At 38.2% G+C, this 18,582-nt stretch overlaps 1 protein-coding gene and 1 non-coding gene across 2 annotated transcripts in view; both read left to right on the top strand.

Annotated features, from left to right (window-relative positions):
* LOC149818496 (uncharacterized) overlaps window positions 1-18,582 on the top strand; it is a 226,222-nt gene that overhangs the window by 125,754 nt on the left and 81,886 nt on the right. The window lies entirely within an intron of this gene.
* Window positions 8,991-9,093, top strand: LOC149818497 (small nucleolar RNA R71). The gene has a single exon (XR_016427469.1). It is a non-coding gene; the product is annotated as a small nucleolar RNA R71 (small nucleolar RNA).

Raw genomic sequence — 18,582 nt, 5'->3', positions numbered from 1 at the left:
GTGCACAGAACCATCGCGTGCTGGATTCTCTCTCGAGCTGTCCTGGACAATGAGCTGACCTCTGCAAATGTTCCATACTGTTTGTAGATTTTGAGCAGGTCCACGTATTCATTTCCATCCTCCTCGATCAAATGGCCACGACTTTCGTCCTGTCATGTGAGCTAAAGCGTCTTTAGGGTCCAGACCCTTGACATTGATCAAAAACTGCTTCTCCAGTGGATCTCCCGGCCGACCAGCTGGCTCAGGTAATCCCATAATCTCTGAAAATTCATCTATCAGTACTGTCATTTCCCCCCACGGAAACCAGAAGGTAGAAGTGCTCGGATTCCACCGCTCTGCTAGTGCATGGATCAAGTTGCCGTTGACTGCCTGCTTTCCCACTGCGGACGCCAGTTCCAATCCACACTCGTCCAGATGGTCCGGAAACATACGAGAGAAGTTCTTGAACCATGAATAGTACCACCGGGGAAAGAAGGATCCGGTGCTGAGGACTCGATGTTCGGGAAGACTTTGTCGCACCTCGTAGGAGATGTGACCCTCAGGGAAGACTGAATCAAGCTGACTGGATGCCATCGGACTGGAAGACATGGAAATTGGAATAAGACTTTGGAAAATACAGGAAATTTGAGGAAAATGCAGGCAAGATAAAAATAAAGTAGGAATTCGAGATCCAGAAGAAAGTGAGGATGGAAAATCACCTGGAGTTTTGAAGGAAATTAAGGGAAATTTGGAAAATCATCCAGGGTTTGATGAAATATGAAGTATTTGAAAAATCGTCCAAGGTTTAAAACATGGACAGTACATGGACATAGATTGGGGGAATTTTGAGAAAATCGTCCAGTATTTTAGAAAATTGGGGAAAAATATGGAAAATAAAAAGGAAATAACATATTTAATCAAATTCTGCATAAACAAGTATGCACAAACAGCATTCCCTAAAAGCTGACTCTAGATGCACAAATTTTGAAATAGCTGTAGGACCTTAATCCTAACTCTAAGGTTCAGATCAACTGTATCCAATCCAGTTATGCCTATATACTCGAGCCAAGGCTCGATGTACGTGGCATAAAATCAATTCTCCGGTTCTAGGTTCAAGTTTTCCAACATCCTTGAGCACCTGCCGATATACGTTGGACTATGGCCCTTGGTACGTGGCAGGGGGGTTTTCACCCAAATAAGTGGCCCAGTTGTGAGGCTCTGTCCCGAACTATGGTTCTGGAAGAGAGCCCAGCAACGTGAAGACCGGGACAATATAGGTGGGGGTGGTTTTTGAAATATGAGCACATGCAATCAAATCAGAAGGCTCTAAGTCCTAAAGAGATAGAGATTTTGAAATATTTGAAGAAGCAAGCATTGTTTTCATACAATTCCTAAATTGAGGAGTGTTGTATTAGACCTAAGTCTATGTGAGCATGAATAATTCTCCTCAATATGGTCCTACCAAACCATACCTAGTCTATATGCATTCCATGTCAGCTGGGTTCAAGTGTAGGCTCCTAGGTTCACATGATAGCATAAATTAAAAGCTGACATTCCATGGAAATCGATTTTGACAACTTGAACTAAGCATAGCATTAGATTGATCAGACGAAGACAGGTCCCATCACGGTCGCCAAACCTGTTATCATCGCAAAAATTTTAACTTTTTGCAAATCAAACTGACCTTTGAAAAAGATTTTGAAAATAACTCACCTCCGTTTTTCAAATGCGGGAAAATTCCGTAGAATGGGACTCGTCTGTCGGTACGAGGTTCAACCGTTTCTGCCACCTTTAACAGGGGTAATTGAACCAAGGATCAATCTTATGCTCTACTCTATTCAACTTGTCTAAATCATGTTCTAATTTCTAAATGCACATAGAATCAGGCATGTGCTATGAATTTTCAGAAAATGCACATTTGAAAACATGATGTTTGCTTTGAATGATTGAAATATTTAGAAAATGTAAATCTTGGAAAATCGTGAATTGGGATTTGAAATGTACTTCTGAGAGAAATAAAAATCGATTTTGAGGAATCCTTGACATTTGGTGAAAATCGATTCTGAGAAACTTGGTTTTTCTGAATTCAAACTTTGAAATTGAAATTCTAACTTATAAACTTTGAATTTGGAACTTGGGAAATATTTGAAACATCATTGGCAAATCCATATTCTTTTGAATAAGACTTAGAAAAATTCTAACTTCAAACTTTGAAATTGACTGCATAACTTTGGAAAATTGAGTTTATGAACTTGAGAAACACTTGAAATATTCTTTGAAATTCAATGCTTTTGGGAAAATCGATTTTGCTATAAGACTTGGGAGATTTTGAGGAAATGAACTTCTTTGAATTGAGATTTGAATTGGAATTGGCAAATTCATGAAATGAATGAATATGAATTTGAGAAATACTTTTTTTTTTTTTTTTTGAGAAATGCAGTGCATTTTGAAGTTAGCCTAAGAGTGTAGGCTGAATGTGGCTAATGTGAAGATCATAAATCTAGATATCCTTCATATTCTGACTATGGCCATAAATACGAATTCCACCAAGTTTATAAACTTCATAAAAGCTAGTGTATGTGCCATTGGTGTAGACCATAGTGAGTTTGAATATGCATGAATCATCATCCATCACACATTAACATTATTTAAAAAAATAAACTATATGCAATGTTGCCTAAGCTAAGCAGGAATTTAAATTCTTATTCCAAAGTTTACATTTAATTTACATCACTATTGAAATTTAAATACATGAAAAATAAAGTCTTCAATGTACCTGCAAAACTAGAAAACTTGTTAATGAATATATGTTGGCTTTTCTAAATAAATCCAACAATTTCCTGATATTGTTGGATAAATCTAGAAAAGCCAACATATATTCATTAACAAGTTTTCTAGTTTTGCAGGTACATTGAAGACTTTATTTTTCATGTATTTAAATTTCAATAGTGATGTAAATTAAATGTAAACTTTGGAATAAGAATTTAAATTCCTGCTTAGCTTAGGCAACATTGCATATAGTTTATTTTTTTAAATAATGTTAATGTGTGATGGATGATGATTCATGCATATTCAAACTCACTATGGTTTACACGAATGGCACATACACTAGCTTTTATGCAGTTTATAAACTTGGTGGAATTCGTATTTATGGCCATAGTCAGAATATGAAGGATATCTAGATTTATGATCTTCACATTAGCCACATTCAGCCTACACTCTTAGGCTAACTTCAAAATGCACTGCATTTCTCAAAAAAAAAAAAAAAGTATTTCTCAAATTCATATTCATTCATTTCATGAATTTGCCAATTCCAATTCAAATCTCAATTCAAAGAAGTTCATTTCCTCAAAATCTCCCAAGTCTTATAGCAAAATCGATTTTCCCAAAAGCATTGAATTTCAAAGAATATTTCAAGTGTTTCTCAAGTTCATAAACTCAATTTTCCAAAGTTATGCAGTCAATTTCAAAGTTTGAAGTTAGAATTTTTCTAAGTCTTATTCAAAAGAATATGGATTTGCCAATGATGTTTCAAATATTTCCCAAGTTCCAAATTCAAAGTTTATAAGTTAGAATTTCAATTTCAAAGTTTGAATTCAGAAAAACCAAGTTTCTCAGAATCGATTTTCACCAAATGTCAAGGATTCCTCAAAATCGATTTTTATTTCTCTCAGAAGTACATTTCAAATCCCAATTCACGATTTTCCAAGATTTACATTTGCTAAATATTTCAATCATTCAAAGCAAACATCATGTTTTCAAATATGCATTTTCTGAAAATTCATAGCACATGCCTGATTCTATGTGCATTTAGAAATTAGAACATGATTTAGACAAGTTGAATAAAGTAGAGCATAAGATTGATCCTTGGTTCAATTACCCCTGTTAAAGGTGGCAGGAACGGTTGAACCTCGTACCGACAGGCGAGTCCCATTCTACGGAATTTTCCCGCATTTTAAAAACGGAGGTGAGTTATTTTCAAAATCTTTTTCAAAGGTCAGTTTAATTTGCAAAAAGTTAAAAATTTTGCGATGATAACAGATACATCCCTCTGGTCGAATCCTCATGCCTTCGTGAGATGCACTATCTCACACTCACCGTCCTGCAAGGTATCTGAAATGAATGGCTTCAATCTTTGCCCATTTACCTTGAATGTACCTTGGGTCATAGGATCGAATAATGTCACTGCTCCATGGGGAAATACTTCTTTCACAATGTAAGGACCTGTCCATCTTGATCTCAACTTCCCTGGGAATAAATGCAAATGAGAATTGTATAGCCACACTTTCTGATTTGGCTCAAACACTTTCCTGACAATATGTTTATCATGAAATGCTTTCGTGCGAGCTTTGTATAATTTGGCATTCTCATACGCATCATTCCTGAGTTCCTCTAATTCTGAGAGTTGCAGTGCTCTCTCTTTGCCAGCCCGGGTGAGGTCAAAATTCAATTTCTTGATAGCCCAGTACGCTCTATGCTCTAGCTCGACAGGAAGATGGCATGCTTTCCCGAATACAAGGCGATACGGGGACATGCCAATGGGAGTCTTAAATGCAGTTCTATATGCCCAAAGTGCATCATCTAAGCGCTGAGACCAATCCTTGCGGTTCGGGCGAACTGTCTTTTCTAAAATTTGCTTAATCTCCCTATTGGACACTTCAACTTGTCCACTAGTCTGTGAATGATATGGAGTGGTGAATCTATGATTGACAGAATATCTTCTCAGAAGAGAAGCTATCTGTATATTCTTAAAATGCTTGCCACCATCGCTAATCATCGCTTGTGGCACACCAAAACGACTGAAAATGTTGTGCTTAATGAACTTAAGCACTACTCTATGATCATTGGTCTTGGTTGCCACAGCCTCGACCCACTTGGACACATAATCAACCGCCACCAGAATGTATAAATTTCCGAATGAAGGCAGAAATGGTCCCATGAAATCAATGTCCCAAACATCAAAAATCTTGACTATCAAAATCGGAAGCAAGGGCATCATGTCCCTCTTGGACATGTTCCCAATCTGCTGACATCGCAGGCATCGCCTACAGAACTCATGAGCATCCCTGTGGAGTGTGGGCCAATAAAATCCTGACTGCAAAACCTTTGCAGCCGTCTTCCTACTACTAAAATGCCCTCCACAGGATAATGAATGGGAAAAATTCAGAATGGACTGGTACTCCTCCTCCGGAACACATCTCCTAATGATCTGGTCTGCACAGTATTTGAACAACTCTGGTTCATCCCAATAATAGTGCCTCACCTGAGATAGGAATCTCTCATGCTCATTCTTGTTCCAATGCTCAGGTATCTGCCTCGAAACCAGATAGTTCACAATATCTGCAAACCAGGGTAACTACGATGTACTGACTGACATGATCTGCTCGTCGGGGAAAGAATCACTGATCAGCCTCTGATCCTGCGTGTTCTCTACGATCAGTCTGGAAAGATGGTCTGCTACTACATTTTCGCTTCCCTTCTTATCTCGAATCTCGAGATCAAACTTATGTAGTAATAGAACCCAACGAATCAATCTCGGTTTGGTGTCTTTCTTATTCAACAAATATTTCAATGCAGAATGGTCAGAATAGACAACCACCTTCGAACCGAGTAAATAGGACCTAAATTTGTCCAATGCGAAAACTACCGCAAGTAGTTCCTTCTTTGTCGTAGTATAATTCATCTGGGCATCAGGCAAAGTTCTACTCGCATAGTAGATCACATAGGGTTTCCTATCAATGCGTTGTCCTAAAATAGCCCCCATAGCGTAATCAGATGCATCGCACATAATCTCAAATGGGAGAGTCCAATCTGGAGGTCTAAAAATAGGTGCAGTAATCAAGGCCTCTTTGAGAATCTCAAAGGCCTTCATACAATCCTCACCGAAAACAAAAGGCTGGTCTTTCTCCAATAAAGTGCAAAGCGGTCGAGAGATTTTGCTGAAATCTTTTATGAACCGCCTGTAAAATCCTGCATGCCCTAAAAATGATCGAATCTGCCTCACAGAGGTGGGTGGAGTCAAACGGGAAATGGATTCCACCTTCGCTCTGTCAACCTCAATACCACGCTTGGACACAATGTGTCCTAGCACAATCCCCTCCTGGACCATAAAATGGCTCTTTTCCCAACTCAGGACGAGATTGGTCTCCGCACACCTACTCAGTACTCGAGTAAGTTTTTGGAGGCAATCTTCAAAAGAAGATCCATACACTGAAAAGTTGTCCATAAAAACTTCCATCACATCATCAATCATGTCCGAGAATATAGCAAGCATGCACCTCTGAAAAGTAGCCGGGGCATTACAGAGCCCAAACGGCATACGTCTAAACGCGAAGGTGCCATAAGGACATGTAAACGTGGTCTTCTCCTGGTCGTCAGGATGGACAGCTACCTAATTGTATCCTGAATATCCATCTAGAAAGCAGTAGTAGCTCTGTCCTGCGAGTCTCTCTAAGATCTGATCAATGAATGGCAATGGGAAATGATCTTTCCTAGTTGCCACATTCAGCTTCCTATAATCGATACAGACTCGCCATCCTGTAGTGGTCCTCATCGGAATTCTCTCACCCTTCTCGTTCTCAACCACAGTGAGTCCTGACTTCTTCGGCACAACCTGAATTGGACTGACCCACTGGCTATCAGAAATAGGGTAAATGATTCCGGCATCCAACCACTTCACCACCTCTTTCTTCACCACTTCCTTCATGTTGGGATTCAGCCTTCTCTGCATATCCCTAAATGGCTTGACTTCCTCATCGCAATGGATTCTATGCATGCAGAATGAAGGATCAATCCCCTTCAGGTCAGCAACTCCCCAGCCAATCGCTGCCTTGTGCTCTCGAAGAATAGTCAGCAATCTCTGTTCCTGCTCCTCAGTGAGCAAGGACGAGATGATCACAGGCAGAGTCTCATCATCTCCGAGATAAGCATACTTGAGTGAATCTGGTAAGGGCTTCAGCTCAAGTTTCGGAGGTGACTCGATCGACGATTTGGCGGGGGTCTCCGCAAGTGGTGGAAGAAGCTCCCTGACCGCTCCCCAAGGTGGTCTCTCTGATGACACTCTAGACACATCTACACTATCTACACTACTATTCTTCTCTATATGGTACAGATCTAAAGAATCCTCAGTAATGTACAACTCGGGCTGCTCCTCCACTAACTCCTGTGCAATGTCTACATGAAAGCAGTCCATGTCTCCCGCTGGTCCCATCGCGGCATTGAAAATATTCAGCTTTACCTTCCTATTGCCGAATGAGAGATCCATGGCTCCGGTCCTACAATTGATGTACGCATTGGCAGTCGCCAAGAATGGTCTGCCTAAAATAATCGGAGTCTGGTGCTGGCTATCTACTCCTTCCATATCGAGAATAATGAAATCGACTGGAAAATAAAAGTCATCCACCTTAACTAGCACGTCCTCCAAGACACCTCTCGGTACCTTGACAGAACGATCTGCCAGTTGAAGTGTAATCGGAGTCGATCTCATCTCTCCTAGCCCGAAAGAATCAAAGAAATATCCGGGAAGAATGTTCACGCTGGCTCCAAGATCGAGCAATGCGCGTTCTATCCGGATGTTTCCTATAGTACACGCAATGATAGGGGCTCCAGGGTCATTGAGCTTTGGTGGTGTCTGATGCTGAAGTACTGAACTCACCTGCTCAGTCAGATGGACCCTGTTAGGAACTCTCTCTCTAGATTTACGCTTCTGCGTACATAGTTCCTTCAGGAATTTGGCATATGCCGGCACCTGCTGAATCGCATCGAGCAAAGGTAGGTTGATCTGCACATGCTTGAAGATGTCAAGCATGTCCTGGATCTTCGCACCTTGCTTCCCTCTATATCCAGGAGACTCTAATGCTTTGGGATAGGGTGGTGATGGAATATACTCTGCTGGCTCCTCCTCTTTGTGAGAAGGCTCACTCCTATCCTTCTTCTTCTCTGAGGATGAAGATGATGATGATGATGAAGAAGATGATGAAGATGATGATGGAGCTGGGGATGATAATGATGGTCGAGCCGACGTAGGTGAAACAATGGTCTCTGGCTCCTCTATCCTCTCTCTACTCTCTCGCTCTCTGCTCTCGACGTGATACTCACGTCCACTCCTGAGGGCCATAACCGATTTGGCCTGCTGGTGTGTCTCAGTATGAAACAGGCCTCCAGTAATCTGGTCCTTGCCCTTCGGGTTCATGACAGCCTGACTCGGCAATGTACCCTCGGGTCTCCTACTAATAGCCTCAGCTAACTGTCCCATTTGTGATTCTAACTTCGCAATGGACTGCGTATGCGAGCTCAAAATCTGGCTACACTTCTCGAAGGCGTTCTGATTAGAGGTTTTCACCTCTTGGAATGCTTGGAGAAGTCTCTCCTCAAAAGATGTCTGCGGGGCAGACTCCTGCTGAATCGGGGGAGTGACTGAAGAAGAAGAAGACTGAGAATAGTTCGGTCTTTGAAATGACTGAGTAAAAGATGGTTGCTGAACTGGCTGAGAGGATATAGGCATCTGCGTGGAAGACTGTGGATTCTTCCATGAAAAATTGGGATGGTTACGCCAACCCGGATTATATGTCGATGAAAATGGGTTATTCGGCGGTCTGACGTAACCCTGAGCTGCCTGAACTTGTTCTTGAATAAATTCAGGGTACTGAGCTGCCGAAGGGCACTCAGTGATCTCGTGTGCCGGACTGGCACAAAGAGTACACACCTGCTGTGTAGTGGATGGTCCTGAGAGAAGCTGGTCCAGCTTCTGAGCAATCATGTCTACCTTGCACTGTAGTGCAGTAGATGGACCAATCTCAAGAACACCAGCTTTCTTCTGAATGCTGGGTGTGGCTCTATCCGAATGAGAGCTCGAAGCATGGTGGAGTGAATTCTCGGCCAATGTATCAAATAGCCTCCATGCTTCGTCCTCTCTCTTCAGCATGAATGTCCCTCCACATGAAGAGTCGATCATCTGACGATTCTTGTCAGACAATCCATCATAGAAGCTCTGCACCAGTTGCCATTTCGACACCTGATGATGGGGACATTTCCTGAGGAGATCCTTCATTCTCTCCCAGGTCTCATGAAAGCGCTCACCATCTAGCTCTGAAAAGCTAGTGATGGCTCTACGATATTGGTTCGTACGACCAATGGGAAAATATTTCCGAAGAAACTCCTGTTGCGATTGATCCCATGACTCTATTTCTACAGAATCTAAGGACTTTAGCCAATACTTGGCTTTGTCCTTCAATGAAAAGGGGAATAGGGTCAACCTCAAAGCATCATCATCGAAATTCTGTATCTTAACAGTAGAACAAATTTTGAGGAATTCATCTAAATGTCGGTAGGGATCCTCATGACTAAGGCCATAAAAGGATGGAAGCATCTGAATAATGCTGGCCTTAATCTCATAATGCGACGCTCCTACATCGGGTCTCCGAATGCAGGATGCCTGAACATAATCTGTGGGAATGAAGTATTCCCGCAGAGGACGTGAATGAACTGGGGGTGGAGGTGGAGGATCCATGTCAGCCATTGTTGCCGAACTTCGATGAGAATGTAAAATTCTCTCTGGGTTGTCAACAAATGGGTGTAATGGGGTTCCTAGACCTCGTCGCCCCTGCATACACTGGTACTAAGACCAGATGTAAGCAAACGACCTAACTCTAAAAAATAAAAATAAACTAACACAGGTACTAAAATGTAAACAACACAAAATAGACAACTACTAAACAAATATGCTAAACTAATTATGTCAGAATGATCTAACTAAGTAAATGAAATAACAAATTAAACTACTCTAAAGTACTGAAAAGATAAATACAGGAAATCACAAACTAAGTTTTTCTAAAACCCACCTGTCTAATCGCTCCTTGCAGAATGAATTTCAAGTGAATCCTAGAAAGAACAGAACGTGAATCCTATATTTACTAACTATGTTAATCCTATATTCACTTACTAATCCTACTAACTAAAAATAAAACAACTAATTAACTAACTAAAACAAATTAATAAATCAAACTCTAAGAAATAAAGTAATTAATTCGTCGTTCCCCGGCAACGGCGCCAAAATTTGGTTGATAATTTTGAAATGATCTTTTTAAAACAATTATTTTCAATAAAACTTTGGAAAATCGTCAACCAAAAATATAAAAACCGACTTTCCACAAAGTGGTAAGTACGGGTCGAATCCTCAGGGAACAGGAATTAATCCAGATATTTCTAGAAAATTTAATTTATTAATGACAAATGTCAATCGACAATTATAAAACTAATATAAATACATTTAATCACTAAAATGAAAATAAACAGCAACTACTTCTTTTGCTCCACACCAAGGGTATTTCTGTCTTTTCGCCAATTATTCGCTCCTCACACTTGGAAAAAAAACCCTGGAAACTAAATAGGCTTTACAACCTAAAAATGCAGAAAAATACAAAGTTAGTATTCTATTCTAATAATGCAAACAGTAACTCAAACTAATTCTAATTTTACGAAAATAATAAAACAAATGCTACTTATCAAACAAAAATTAAATAAAATACTAAACTAATTCTAAAATTAACCAAATTACTTCTACTAATGCTGAATGCTGGTTATGCAGATCCTAAAATGCAGCAACTAATAAAAACAGGCCCAAAATGCCGAATCTAAGGAAATTACGAAAATGCCCCTAACTAGTGCAAAATAGCTTTCTGATAGGTTATCGGAAAACCACTGTTTGACAGGGCAACCGAGGTCCGATTTTCCCGAAATTTATTCTGTTCTGCAACTGACAGATTAAACAATCTGACAATTTTTACAGAATGAAAAAACGATATCTGTAACTCCAGATATAAGCGTTTCAAATCTAAAAAAAATCAGGATATCGAAAGTCCTGTAATTTGAAATCCAGAAAAAGCGGTTTTCGCAAAACGCTTAAAAATCAGACCAAATCAACTCCGAATGAGCTGAAATTTGGTCTGCAGTCAAATAACACGTCAATAAAGTGAATAGAAGAAATTTTTTTGGAAAACACAGAAAATAATGCTGGTGCGACAGTGCAAAAATCTGGTTTTTATTTGAGTCCACTATTCACTTTATGAATCTATTTTAACACTCTAAAAGACAAATCAAACCTAATGCAATCTAAATGACACTGTATAACAGTGTATATGCAGATGATTATTACAACTATGCTAAATATATGATGAAAGAAATACGATAAGCAAATTATGACTAGCTATGTTTAACTAATGATGCGAATGCAACTATACTACTCAATGAAGGGTGATTCTAATTACTATGTTAATGTTATCATCGCAAAAATTTTTCCCCTCCCTTGCGAGAGAAACGAATTCCGCGAGTCAAACTCGACCAAAGTTTTGAAAATTGTTTTGAAAATTTACTCGCCTCCATTTTGAAAATTTGCGGGAAAATTCCATGGAATGGGATCCGCCTGTCGGTACGAGGTTCAATCGTTCCTGGCGCCTTTACCAGGGGTAATTGAACCAAGGATCAATTACGTGCTTTAACTTGACTCAAATATCTAAATTATGCTCTATTTTTCCTAGAATGCACAAAGAATTAGGCTTGTGCTATGGAATTTTGAAAAATGCAAGTTTGAGAAATTATGATGTTTGCTTTGGAAAATTGAAATGCATTTGGAAAATGATTGGAAAATGCTTGAAAATGGAATTTCTGGGAAAATCATTGAATTTTATTGAAAATCAGAAATTTGCATTTGAAAGTGATTTCTCAGGAAAATTTGAACTTTAGAAAATCGATTTTGAAATTTGGAATTGCTTTTCTGAGAAAATAGATTTGAGAATTCTGAGAAAATCAAGAAATTCATTGGAAAATGACTTTTGAAATGGAAAATGAATTCTCAAGAAAACTGGAAAATATGAGAAAATAAATTTCTAAAAACTTGGGATTTTGAAATTTGAGAATTTGAAAACATAGGAAAATCTTGATTTGAACTTGGGAAATGCTTTGAAATGTCATTTGAAAACTTAGGATTTTGAGAAAATCAGATCCTGAGAAAGACTTGGAAATTCTTGAGAAAATTGAATTTTCTGAAATTGAAATTGGAAAATGAGTTTGAAATAATGCAATTTGAATGATATGAATGAATGAATATGAATTTGAAAAGGGAATTTCATTGAGAAATTGGGAAATCCTTTTAAAACTTTGAAAAATGCAGTACATTTTGAAGTTAGCCTAAGTGTGTAGGCTGAATGTGGCTAATACGAAGATCATAAATCTTGGTTTTCTTCGTATTCTGACTATGGCCATAAATACGAATCCCACCGAGTTTATAAACTCCTTAAAAGCTTGTGCACGTGTCATTCGTGTAAATCATAGTGAATTTGAAATAAATATGCATGAATCATACATCACATATTAAAATTTGCATAAATTAAACTATATGCAATGCAATCCTATTCTAAGCAGAAATGTAACTCTTATTCCAAATTATTACATTTGAGATTACATTGAATTGAAATAAAAAAAAATAAAATCTAAGTCTTCTTCTTGAATGTTCCTGCAAAACTAGAAAACAAGGTTAGCACAAAAATGTAGGTTTTTCTAAATTTATCCGAAAATATGGGAAATTGTCGGACATTATTCAGATATAAACCCAAAATCATACCCCCTTTGATATAAACATGAGAAATAATGAATAAATTTTGAAAATAAACTTGAAAATTCGAAATTGGGGTCAAAATGACCAAAATACCCCTGATGACCTTGAAATCAGGGTTTTCTGAAAGAATTTTTTGTAAATTTTGGAAATTTGAAAATCAAATGAAATAAATCAAACATAATATGATGAAATATGATGATATGCATGAAATTTTGGGAGAATTAGAAATTGAAATTTCGAAATTTAGGTCAAAATGACCAAAATACCCCCAATAACAAGACTATGGCCTTGAAACCAGGGTTTTCTGAAATAAATTTTGCAAAATTGAAAAATATGAAATGCAAAGGAGATTGAAATTAACCCTAATACGATTCTACATGCTTATGTACATGATAAAAACCCTAAAATGGCGAAAATATCACAAAATATTGAATTTAACCTGATTTTCGCTTGATTTTCGCTTCTGAATTTAAAGATAAACTAACACATGGAGCAAATGAACTTGGAATTAAACCAAATTTGGCATGAACACCCAAAATAACCCTAAAAACAGAATGGAGCTCGAAAATCTAATTTTTTTGTATTTTTAAATATGGAAATTCAAATAAAAACCCTAAATTTCATGATTTTTGCCTAAAATATTGATTCTAAAGGGGATTTAGGATATCAAACTTCCATAAAAATTTCCCAAATTTTATGGAGTGACAAAATACAGTAAGGCAAGAATTTTTGCCTTTTACACTTTCTGGTTTTGACCTATGGTCGGAGCTGTACCACTCCGGCAAGTCGGATCGGAATCCGGCGACTCTAGTAAATGAAGGAAACAGACAGGTTTCGGTAGAAAATGTGGTAAAAATGGCAGACAGATGGAAAAATGTCTGAAATTGTGGGAAAATGTCCCTGACAAACAGAGGAAGATTTGATATTTTGACACTATTAGGATTCGGGTTACGGTTTGGAAAAGGCCATACTGTTATCAGAGACCTAAATCTCTGAGATTTCTGGACATTGGAATCTGTTAGACAGAAATAGAAAATCCGGGAAAAATACTGGAACAGATCTAAAAATTCCCAAATTTTGGGAAATGACAGGAAATTATGTTATGAACAACTTTCGTGTTTAAAGTTTTTTCAGAAGGGTTATAGATTGGATGGACTTGGTGCATTAAGGTCTGTCTATACCCTGACGAAAGAAAATCGATATTTTCCCAGGGGTCTGAGAAATCTGATTTTTTACAGAGGTCAAAACTGACTGGAAAAACCTCAAAATTTCCAGATCATTAGTAGATTCAATCATGAATCTACTGTGATTTTTTAAGGACGATTTGGATTTCCCATGAGGGTGGTGCCGGAGGTTCTTGTCTGCTAAAGAAGAAACTGGAAGTTCAAAAAGACAGAAAACCCGATGTAGGGTTTGATCAGTTTAGATAGGTTCCGAAACCCGAATTGAATCAAATTTTCGGCAGTAGACCAAAGACATATGACTAAGACTAATATGCATTTTTTTGATTTTTTTAATAGGAAATTACACATAAGATCATAATTGGACTCAATGCATAAATCAAACCTAAATTAAATATCAATAAAACTACATTAAATGCTTATGAAAGTGATTTTTTTTTTTTAAATACAACATAAAAACTCTATGATAACGGAAATAAAATGATAAATGACAGGGGTATGATCAGTTTTGATGTTGGATATTGGTGAGTGGGATCCCGATCCATTCATTGAATGGGTCCCTTGACTCACATATCATGAACATGAATAATCTGTCTTACGTCTTCATAGATCCACAAATGAAATATTCAATCACCTAAGTCCAATTTTTTGAAATGTTTTCAGATTATATTCATGAAAATATCATACGAAAGACCTTATCATATCATGATCATCTTTTGAGTTTAACAAAACCAAGATTGAAGACAAGGGTTTTACCTTGGATGGTGTTGATTGCTAATGGAGAAGAAGGTTGAAGAGGTGGCAGCAGCTTCAAGATGGTGGCTGTTGGCTGGAGCAAGGACCTTGGAACCGATGGAGGAGATGGCAGCGCCTTCAAGGAGGGCTGTAGTTGATCTCTTGTGTGGCGGCTGCAGCCCCTACAAGGGGTTGAAGGTTGTTGTGGCTGTAGCAGCCAAGGGAGGTGCTGAGTGAGAGGAGTGGCTGCTGGTTGGTTCTCCACTCCGGTGGCTGCTGCCTTGGCTGGAAGAAGTTGCTGTGATGGAGGTCCTTGAGATGGGCTGAAGGAAGGTTGGAAGGGAGCTGCCAATGATGCTGAAGACTGCTTCAAAGTAGCTGTGGTGGTTGAAGGTGGTGGCTGCCTTGGTGCAGTTGAAGGTGCAGCAAGGTGGGCTGCTAGAAGGCTGCTGTAGGTGGTGAGGATGGTGCTTCAAAGTGGCTTCAATGGCTGGGAGTTGCAGCCAAGGATAGCTGCAGCCAAAAGAGAGAGAGAGAGAGAGAGAGAGAGAGAGAGAGAATTGAATGGGTTCTTGGGCAGCCGTAGCCTTTTTTTGTTTTCTTTTTTTTTTGGTTTTCTTAACTTAGGGAAGATTGTATCTTTCCCTAAGTTCTTAGTTTTAATTAGGGAAAGAAAGGGAAACAGCCTTTACGTGAATGGCTGGGCAAGAGGAAAAGGAAGGGAGGAAGGAAGGAAAGAAGGAAAGAAGAGGAAGAAGAAAAAGAAGAAAAAGAAAGAAAAGGGAAAAAGAAAGGAAAGAAAGAAAAGGAGGGAAAAAGAAAAAGGGAAAGAAAATGAGAAAAAACATGGAAAGTGGGGCTGGAGGCTTGGGTGACCACCTTGTGGGTCCCACCTCTCTAAAATGCAAAATAAATAATAATAATAAAAATGAACAAATAAAAAGAAAATTGAAATGAATAAAAGATTTTTTTTTTTTTAATAAAACAGAAATGTAAATGAGTGGGCCATCTCAGAGCGGGTCCAAATTAAAGTTTCGAAACTCATTTTGACAATTAGAGGGGTAAAATAGTCTTTTCAGAAAATTTCCAGGTGAAATGAGCTATTTTTGGCAGTTTTTGAAATGAGCTCGGATTTTGAAGTTCAATACCTCGTTGCGAAGCAGATTTAGTGTAGAATTTGAAAATTTGATTTTGAAAGATATCCAGATTGTTTTTCTCGAGAAAATATTTCCAAACGAAATGAGCTATTTTTGGCAGTTTTTGAAACGAGCTCAGATTTTGAAGTTCAATACCTCGTTGCGAAGCAAATCCAATGTAGAATTTAAAATTTTAATTTTGGAAGAAATCCATATTGTTTTTCTCGAGAAAATACTTCCAAATTTATTTTTAGCCGAAACGAGCTATTTTTGGCAATTTTTGAAATGAGCTCGGATTTTGAAGTTCAATACCCCGTTGCGAAGCAAATCCAGTGTAGAATTCAAAATTTTGAGTTTGAAATAAATCCAGATTATTTTTCTTGAGAAAATATTTCCAAATTTAGACTCCTGGGGGTAAAAATGTCAATTTTGGAAACCCGGAGTTTGAAATTGATTTCTGAAAGCTTTTGAAACATGATCTTGATTGAAATTTATAAAACTGGAGTTCTGGACTTCGAAAATGGAATGAAATGTGATGAAATGTTATGAAATGCTGAGAAATGATATGAAATGATATGAAATGATATGAAATGATGAGAAATGACATGCAAAATGCAGACCCTGAATGAAGAATTTTGGATGTTAGACCCTGATTGACACTTGTACCAGTTCAAAAAGCATTAAAATTGATAAAATTTGCAAAATAGCTTAAGAAATGGTTTTCGAGACTCTATTGGGTTAGAGTGACACTGAAAATTGGGGTTCGAGCTAAATTAAACTGAAATGAGCTGGATTCAGCTGGGTTTTAGAGTTTCAGAACTCAAGTGAACTAACCAGACATTGACTCACTGACCTTTCCGGCTAAATTTTCAAGAAAAGCTGCCATTTTTAGAGAAATGGTACGGAATGATCACTAGAGTGAAGTGAATTACGAACCTGAACTGGGTTTGAGCTAGAACAAAGGTCAGTAATACTGATATGAACTAAAATCAAAGCTTGAACACTAGCTCAATTGACTGAACTCAGCTCAATTTCAGCTGAAAGAGCTAAAATGGACTAAAATGGGCTCCTAGACACTTGGAAATGGTTTTGAACTGAAACTGGAGCACTTGAACTCCTGGTGAGCTCAAGTTAGACTCTGGGGAACATGACTGACTCAAAGACAATTTGTTTGGATTTGAGTGAGAAATGAGCTCATTTCTGAAGAAATGATCCCATTTTGGCAGGAATGGTCAGAAATGAAAATGGCTTTCTCACTATGATTTCAAATGAGCTTGAAATGACTGATATTCTAAATGTTTTGAACTCACCAATGAGATTGGTTGACTCCGACTGACTGGGGTCTGGGATGACCTAGGGGTAAAATGGTAATTTTCCTAGTGAAAATGGGTAAAATGGTGATTTTCTGAAACTGACTCAGGGTTTGACTCCTACACTGACCTAACAAGGTTGGCACTGCATGAGGGGGGTTGTTTGAGAATGGATGTGGAAAATTTGGGGTGTTTACAGTTAAACACTAAATAACTATAACATTCAACGACACACAATACACAAATCACACCCACTTCTACACTAAAACTAAATTAGCTAAATAAACTAATTAGTATAAAAAAATCAAAATAACTAATACCAAATGAAATTAATGCACTAAAGAACAAAGGTTAGGATTAGGATTCACTCGGTTGACTCAACGAAGCTTGGTTTTGAATTGGGTAGGCTCGAGCTATGTTTGACTCGACTCGGACTAGTGTGGACTCGGCTAGGTTTGGCCGGACTAGTTGGGTTCGGTTTTGGGGTTGACTTAGTCAACTAAGATTGGCTTGGTTTAGGTGGGCTCCGTTGACCTAAACTTAGGTTGGGTTGACTGGGTTAAGGTTGAATCGACCTCGGGTTTGTCTTGACTTTGACTTAGGCTAGGCTAGGTTGACTTGACTAGACTCAAAGGGATGTAGACTAGGGTTTGACTCGAGTTAGGTCTTGGTCTTGGTTGACCAAGCTTGGGTTAGGTTGGACTAGGCTCGAGTGGTGTTAGGTAGGGCTTAGATAGGATTGGACAAAAGTTTGACTAGGGCTAGGTCTAGGTCTTAGACTCGGTCTAGGTTTAAATTAGGGGTTTGACTTGGGCTAGGGTTCAAGTTGACTTGGACACAAGGCACACCTAACTAAGTCAACTAGGTTAACTTGGTTAGGGTAGGTTTCAATAGGTGGACTAAGGTTGACTCGACCTAGGTGTGGTCTTGACTAGACTCAAGTGGGTTTAGACTAGGGTTTGCCTCACTTAACTTGGGTCAATTAAAGTAGCAACCTCTTAATTAACCTACAATTAATCCACAGTTCACGATTTTAATGGAGAAGGTTGGGAAAATAAAGTAATAATGGTAATTGCTCAAACTTTGAAATAAATTGGATTCTCAAAAACCGTCCCACTTAATGAGGGAGTTACTTTCCTTACTTGCTTTTAAAAGCCTCTTTGGAAAACAAAAAGTCCAATCTAGAAATCCCCAAGTTTTGCTTTTCAAGATAGAATTGAATTGCCTTTAATGCTCTATGGAAATCGTGGAACCTAGATTGGAATTTTTGTTTAATTCCAAAAACACTTTCCAAAGTTAAGGAGTAACTCCTTCTTTAATGCCCATTCAAAAATTCAAATCTTCTTTAAATACCTCACACGATTTTTGAAGAATTTCCTCTTTCCAAAAGCTTTTCCCAACTTCAATACATTAATTGACCTCCTTCCTAAAATTCGACACCCCTAATTTAAGACTTTATAACCAAAGAATTTAAGACTCACCTAGGTAATGAAAAGGCCTAATTGAAAAACACGACTTTCTAAACTTAAATGCTGCCCTAATTACCAAAACCTACTTGAATGACCCCTAAAAACGGCTATGAGATAAAACCCTAATACATTGAACCTAGACAACCTAATTAAAGATACCTA

The sequence above is a fragment of the Nuphar pumila genome, chromosome 13, assembly GCF_984573655.1.
Source record: "Nuphar pumila chromosome 13, dmNupPumi1.hap1.1, whole genome shotgun sequence".
NCBI lineage: Eukaryota > Viridiplantae > Streptophyta > Magnoliopsida > Nymphaeales > Nymphaeaceae > Nuphar > Nuphar pumila.
The sequence above is the reverse complement of the archived record's forward strand: the minus strand, read 5'-3'. Positions and strand labels throughout refer to the sequence as shown.